At 46.1% G+C, this 6430-nt stretch overlaps 1 long non-coding RNA gene across 1 annotated transcript; it reads right to left on the reverse strand.

Moving 5' to 3' along the window:
• Nucleotides 1-1716: 1716 nt before the first annotated feature.
• On the reverse strand, nucleotides 1717-2732 carry 1700052I22Rik (RIKEN cDNA 1700052I22 gene). Its single transcript, NR_033786.1, has 2 exons — nucleotides 2513-2732; nucleotides 1717-1873 (listed from the first exon to the last, which is right to left on the reverse strand). It is a non-coding gene; the product is annotated as an RIKEN cDNA 1700052I22 gene (long non-coding RNA).
• Between the last annotated feature and the right edge of the window lie 3698 nt (nucleotides 2733-6430).

The following is a 6430-nucleotide window of genomic DNA, read 5'->3' on the forward strand; positions in this document are numbered from 1 at the left end:
TCATGATCTCATGTGAATACCATAATATAAAATGCAACTTTAAAAGTCCCACAGTCTGAGTTGGGATTTAGCTCAGTGGTAGAGTGTTTGCCTAGTAAATGTAAACGCAAGGCTCTGGGTTCCATCCTCAGCTCTGAAAAAAAAAAAAAAAAAAGTCCCACAGTCTTTAAACATTTTAACACTTTAAGACTGGGCATGGTGGCACATGTTGCTTTCAATCTCAATACTCTAGAAGCAGAGGCAGGTGAACCTCTTGTGAGTCTGAAGCCAGCCAAGTCTACATAGTGAGTTCCAGGAAAGCCAAGGATACATAGTAAAAACTTGTCTCAAAAAGCAACAGTTCAACACTTAAAAAGTTCTGTTACCCAACCCTAAGCTCTTGTGAACATCAAAGACGAGTTACATACTTTCTCATTCCAAAATGAAGAACTAGGATTTAGGAACTATCGGATTAAAGCAAACCCCCAAGCTATAGCAGTGTAAATCAAATCCCGCATTTCTGACCAAATCCTCTAGTCCAGCATCTGGACCCTGCAGAGGGATGTGCACAACTGCGCTGAGCTGCTGCGGACAGATGGAAGAGGAAACTTACACCCTGCGGGCCCCATAGCAGTTCCTTAGAGTGAAGAATGCCTTTTGGATTTGTTGGTTTTGTTTTTGTGACTAAATGAAAAAAAAAAAAAAGGAAATAAAAGGAGAACATGGCTACTACTGAAGTGCGGAGAAGATTTTTATTGTAGATATAAGGGAGAAAGCAGGCTGAACATGGCGGTGGCCTGAACATGGCAGGCAGACTAAACAAGACCATGAGGATAGAGGGGGAGGGAGAACAACAGAGGTGTTGTGTTTTATGAAGAAGAAAAAGAAGCCCAGGACCTGGTTGGTAGAGGCACGTGTGGTATCAGGTGTGGGGGAAGGTGGTGTCTCGGTGGGCCCAGGCTGAGGCATCCCTTCCCCCTGAGGTACCAGCCACAGGAAGGTATAGTATAGAATAGAGTTTATTTAGGGCATGGGGAGAGGAGTTGAGAGGGTAGTAAAGACAGAGAAAGCCAGGGAGAGGGAAGGAAGGGGGGGGGGGGGAGGAGACGCGACCAGAAAGAGAAGGGACAGAGAGGGTAGAGAGGAAGATAGTAAGAAGAGCATATAGTGAGTCAGGCACACCTGGCTGTTGCCAGGTAACTGTGGGGCAGAGCCTAGAAGACATGCCAAGAAGAGGAGCCACACACCAAGAAAGGCAACCAGACCAAGAGGGAAAGAGCGCAGCATAGCTAAAATGGGCTATACAGGGATGGGATTGGAGGAAGGGAAGCGGGAAGCGGAAAATCAGCCGCTGCAGGGATGGGGGAGGTGCAGGCGGGGGAGGCAGGTTTAGGGTAGAGGGTGGGGTGAAGAGCGCTGGGAGGAGCCACAGGTACTGCAAGAGCCTTCTCCCGGGTTTCTTTGAGACCTAACAAAGACAGGGTTTCACTCCCATAGTCCAGAATAGCCTTGATACTGCCTCATCCCTCTCAGATCTTTGAGTGCCAGGACTACAGGTGGAACCACCAAGCTAAGCCTCAGTGTCGTGATTCCGGCGTTTAAACGCTACAGACAAAAAAAAAAAAAAAAAAAAAAAAAAGTAAGCAAGGCTTCAATAACACTAGCCATCTGGATTCAGAAATGTGCTGGTCCCTTTAAGGTATCACGATAAAAATGACTGAGATGGGGGTCACAATATTGTCATCAGGTGGTTTTAATGTTGACTTTGATAAGTGAGTATTAGGTAGAAGAGGGGTCTGAGAAAACTGCAGAACATTAGAGGTGATGTCAGCGTCTGGTAGTTTGGATCTGTCTTGCTGATCTGTTTGACTTCACCTTTTCCTCTGAGAAGTCCCTATGTAACAGATAAATGGAAACAAAGTAAACGCTCACAACAGCTATGTGTTTGTTGTGGGAATCTCGGGATCACTGCATTGCCTTTGAAGCAAGAAAAGCACCTTGGCAACTCTCTAATCAGAAAGTCCCTGAGCTGGCAGGACCTGACAAAAATCTTGTCTTGCCAGACAGGTCTAGGGAGGACATTGAAATCTACTTTGTTTCCTCAGGTGTAAAGGAGGGTGGGGCTGCAGGTGTCCCCATGTCCTGGACTCCCAAGGCAGAACCTGGTGGGGGTGGGGCTTTATGGATGAGGTACGCGTAAGTGGCAGGGGGGTGGGGGGAGGCAAATGGCCACGGTCCAGTATTTGACATAGAATTTGCTTGGCTCCTTGCAGCTTAAACAGCTTGGCCATGGAAAACAATGAAGAGACCAGGAGAGACAACCCGACAATAAAAACGGTTAGATCAAGAAGGCTCCACAGTGCTTTCATTTAAGTGACCCAATGTGGCCTAGAAAACGGTCCCGCTTTTAAGTGACTGCAACCCAGGAAACAAAAGGGAAGAAATGCTCACCAGGAGCCTGGAGAAGTAATATTAATCTAAAGATAATACAGGGGCCAGTCATTGGGTTCATGACTCCAGGCCCCTGACCTACCATCCGTTGTTCATATTAGGAGTCAAGTGGTCTGATTTTTGTGATTTGATACTCAGCACAGCCTGCTGTTCACAAGATTGACCTTCCCCCATTAGCCAAGAGCTCAGCTCCTCTGCAAGCTCATGAGAAGGTCCTAGTGCTGGTGACTTGCTCAAAGCCTTCCTTTTGGCACTGTGCCAAGGTGGAACTGGTTCTCCAACCCTTGCTGAGATTCCCCCACAGCTCTACAGAGGCTGACGACAACAATACAAAGAGTTCACAGTGGTTCCTTCACACAGCTCAAAGTTCCGGAAGCTGGCCTGAATAGATTGGTGGCCACTGAGCATGCATATGGTTTTTATTTTTAAAGTAGTGTTATTTTTATTTACTCTGTGTGGAAGGGGAGAGAGAGAGAGACAGACAGAGAGAGAGAGAGAGACAGACAGACAGACACGCACACACACACAGAGAGAGAGAGAGAGAGAGAGAGAGAGAGAGAGAGAGAGTCCGTCAGATGTGTGCAGGTTTCTGAGGAGGTCAGAAGGATGTTGGGTCCCCTGGAGCTGAAGTTACTCCTGGTTGTGACTTCCAGCATGAATCCTGGGACTTGAACTCTGTTCCTCTGAAAGAGAAGGAAATGCTTTTACCTGCTAAGCCATCTCTCTAGTCCCTGACTGTGGTTTTATACTAGAAAGGTCACAGTCAAGAGTGACATCATTGGTTATTAATGTTTAAAGACCAATCTTTCCTTTTGGAGGGGAGGTAGGGTTGAGACAGGCTTATTCTGTATAGCACTGGCTGTCCTGGAACTCACTCTGTAGGCAGATTGGCCTCGAATTCACAGAGATCAACCTGTCTGAGCCTCCCAAGTGCTGAGATTAAAGGTGTTTGACACCCTTGCTCAGCTTTAATATCTGATTAACTTATTATTTAACTGTTCTTGAATGCTGTGTGATCCAATTGTTATTTGACTAAAATAAGATCCATCCTTTTGGTAAGGGGATGGCTGAAGAGATGGCTTAGCGTCTCTCCAGCCACTTTTCTCCTATCAATCACATGGGCTCCAGGAATGGAATCCAGGTCATGTTTGGTGGCAAATGCTTGTATCGATTCAATCATCTTTTTTTTTTTCGAGAGACAGGTTTCTCTGTGTAGCCCTGGCTGTCCTTGAACTCACTTTGTAGACCAGGCTGGCCTCAAAGTCAGAAATCCACCTGCCTCTGCCTCCCAAGTGCTGGGATTAAAGGCGTGCGCCACCACGCCCGGCCGATTCAATCATCTTTACCTCCAGACTTACCCTTTCTTTTTTTTTTTTTTTAAAGTTTTGTTTTTATCTATTTATTTATTTATTTATTTATATGAGCACATTGTAGCTGTCTTCAGACACACCAGAAGAGGGCGTCAGATTCTATTACAGATGGTTGTGAGCCACCATGTGGTTCCTGGGAATTGAACTCAGGACCTCTGGAAGAGCAGTCAGTGCTCTTAACCACTGAGCCATCTCTCCAGCCCCAGACTTGCCCTTTCTAACAGAACCTAGAACAGCGTTCTTAAGGGACTGTGTGGGTCTCCCTTTCCTCGGGGGGTTGTTGGATACCAGCACACAGGGCTAAGGGAGTGGAAGCACCAAGCAGGGTTCTTCAGAAGAAGGGAAGGGCTGAGCAGGACTTAAGTGCAGAATCAGGCCCCGCTTGCAGGAGGCTCTGTGCAGAGTCTTGGCCCAAATAAGGCCAGGCGCCTGTGCTCAGAGACGCTTTCCAAGTAAAATTAGGCAAATAAAGGGAAGCCCTACTGAGAATGGGAGTACTCCATTTTGCACGGAGTTTGGAGAGCTATTCAGGCATGGTGAACTGTGACCATAATAGTTGGGTTCTCCAACTGGACTGCAGCCAAGGCCTTATAACCTCTTGCCCTTGAAAGTAATCCTTTCCAGCCAGCCGCACACCGTGCCCCTGTCTCCTGAACTAAGTAAGGTTTCCTGGAAAAAACGTAACTACAACACTGTCCTTGTCCCTAATGACACTTCATTAAGAGGTGTCCTTGCTCCCTGGAGTTCCAGCCTGACCCAGTCTCCTGAATCCCTAATCTTGTAAATCCCCCACGATGGGCTCTGCCTCCTTTACCATGTGTACTTATTTCCTTCCCACCAGGTTAATAACACTAATTTCAAGCCGGGCGTGGTGGCGCACGCCTTTAATCCCAGCACGAGGGAGGCAAAGGCAGGCGGATTTCTGAGTTCGAGGCCAGCCTGGTCTACAAAGTGAGTTCCAGGACAGCCAGGACTATACAGAGAAACCCTGTCTCGAAAAACCAAAAAAAAAAACAAAAAAAACAAAACAAAACCAAAAAAAAAAAAAAAACACTAATTTCACGGGACTGTAAGCACAGGTCCTTGTCCATTTTCTGTTGCTAATAGCAACAACAAAAGCTAGGCAACTTACAAAGACAAGAGATTCACTAGGTTCATGGTTCAGGCCCTGGGTCAAAGGGCTCTGTCTGATAATATTCTTTCTTGGTGGAAAGTCCTGCGGTAGCACAGAGCATGACGTGGCAAGAGATAGGCAGTGTTCCAGAGGCCTAGCCAAAGCGGTTTTATGATTGTCTCATCTTTGAGATAACCCACTAGGGCATCAAGTGCTTCAACAGTTCTTGCTCTATTTTTGTTGTTTGTTTGTTTGTTTGTTTGTTTGTTTGTTTTTGAGGCAGGGTTTCTCTGTATAGCCCTGGCTGTCCTGGAACTCACTCTGTGGACCAGGCTGGCCTCAAATTCAGAGATCCACCTGCCTCTGCCTCCCGAGTTGAGTTCTGGTTCTAAAGGAATGTAATGAATCCATTTTAGAGAACTTCAATGTCTCATCTTTTTTTAGACAAGGTCTTACCCTGGATAGTCTGGAATTCTCTATGTAGAGCAGACTGGCCTCAAACTCACATAGATTTTCCTGTCTGTGTGTTCTCAGCTCTCACCTCTTTTTAAAAAATTATAATTTTATTTATCTATGTGTATGGGCTCAAATGTACCGGGTGTGTACATGTAGAGGTCAGAGGACAACTTGTAGAAACTTGCTTTCTCTTTCCACTATGTGAGTCTAGGTATCTGAATTCTGGGCATCAAGCTTGGTGGCATCTCAAAAGCTCAGGTCTTGCTTCTTAGTGTCTCACAACAGGAGTTAAAACCACAGGAGGATGCCCCAATTGGCTTCTTCCTTCCTTCCTTCCTTCCTTCCTTCCTTCCTTCCTTCCTTCCTTCCTTCCTTCCTTCCTTCCTCCCTCCCTCCCTCCCTCCCTCCCTCCCTCCCTCCCTCCCTCTCTCTCTCTCTCTCTCTTTCTCTCTCTCTGTCTCTCTGTCTCTCTCTCTCTCTCTGTCTCTCTCTTTTTCTTTTTGCAGTTTGTTGTTGTTGGTTGTGGGTGTTTTGTTGTTGGTTTTTATCTGTTTGTTTGATTGATTGTTTTGCAGCCCTGGCTGGCTGTCCTGGAACTTGCTCTGTAGACTAGGCTGACCCAGAACTCAGGAATCCTGTTTCTGTTGGAATTAAAGGCATGTACCACTATGCCCACCTGGTGGCGGTTTATTCTCCTCCTTTTCCTCCTCTTCCTTCTCCTCTTCTTCCTTCTTCAAGAGGAGAAAAACAGATTTAATTTGAGAGTCCTACAGAAAGGGTTCTGTCTCCAGTAGACTTCATGCACCTAAATGGGGTACATCTGGACTCTGTGATGTATTATGCATGCTACTTTACTCATGTTTAAGATGAAGATTCTGAGGCTAGAGAGTGCTTATAACTGCCAAGTCATTTCTCCAGCCCCATGGGAAGATACATTTTGAAGGAGAAAGTATAAGGTATATTGGATGGTGAAGACTGAATAGGCAAAAGTGTAAAATAGCACATTAGTGATTTCATACCTGTTAGAATTTAGCTGCAAAGGTTGGAGTACCTTGGTAGG

This window comes from Mus musculus, chromosome 12, assembly GCF_000001635.26.
Source record: "Mus musculus strain C57BL/6J chromosome 12, GRCm38.p6 C57BL/6J".
NCBI lineage: Eukaryota > Metazoa > Chordata > Mammalia > Rodentia > Muridae > Mus > Mus musculus.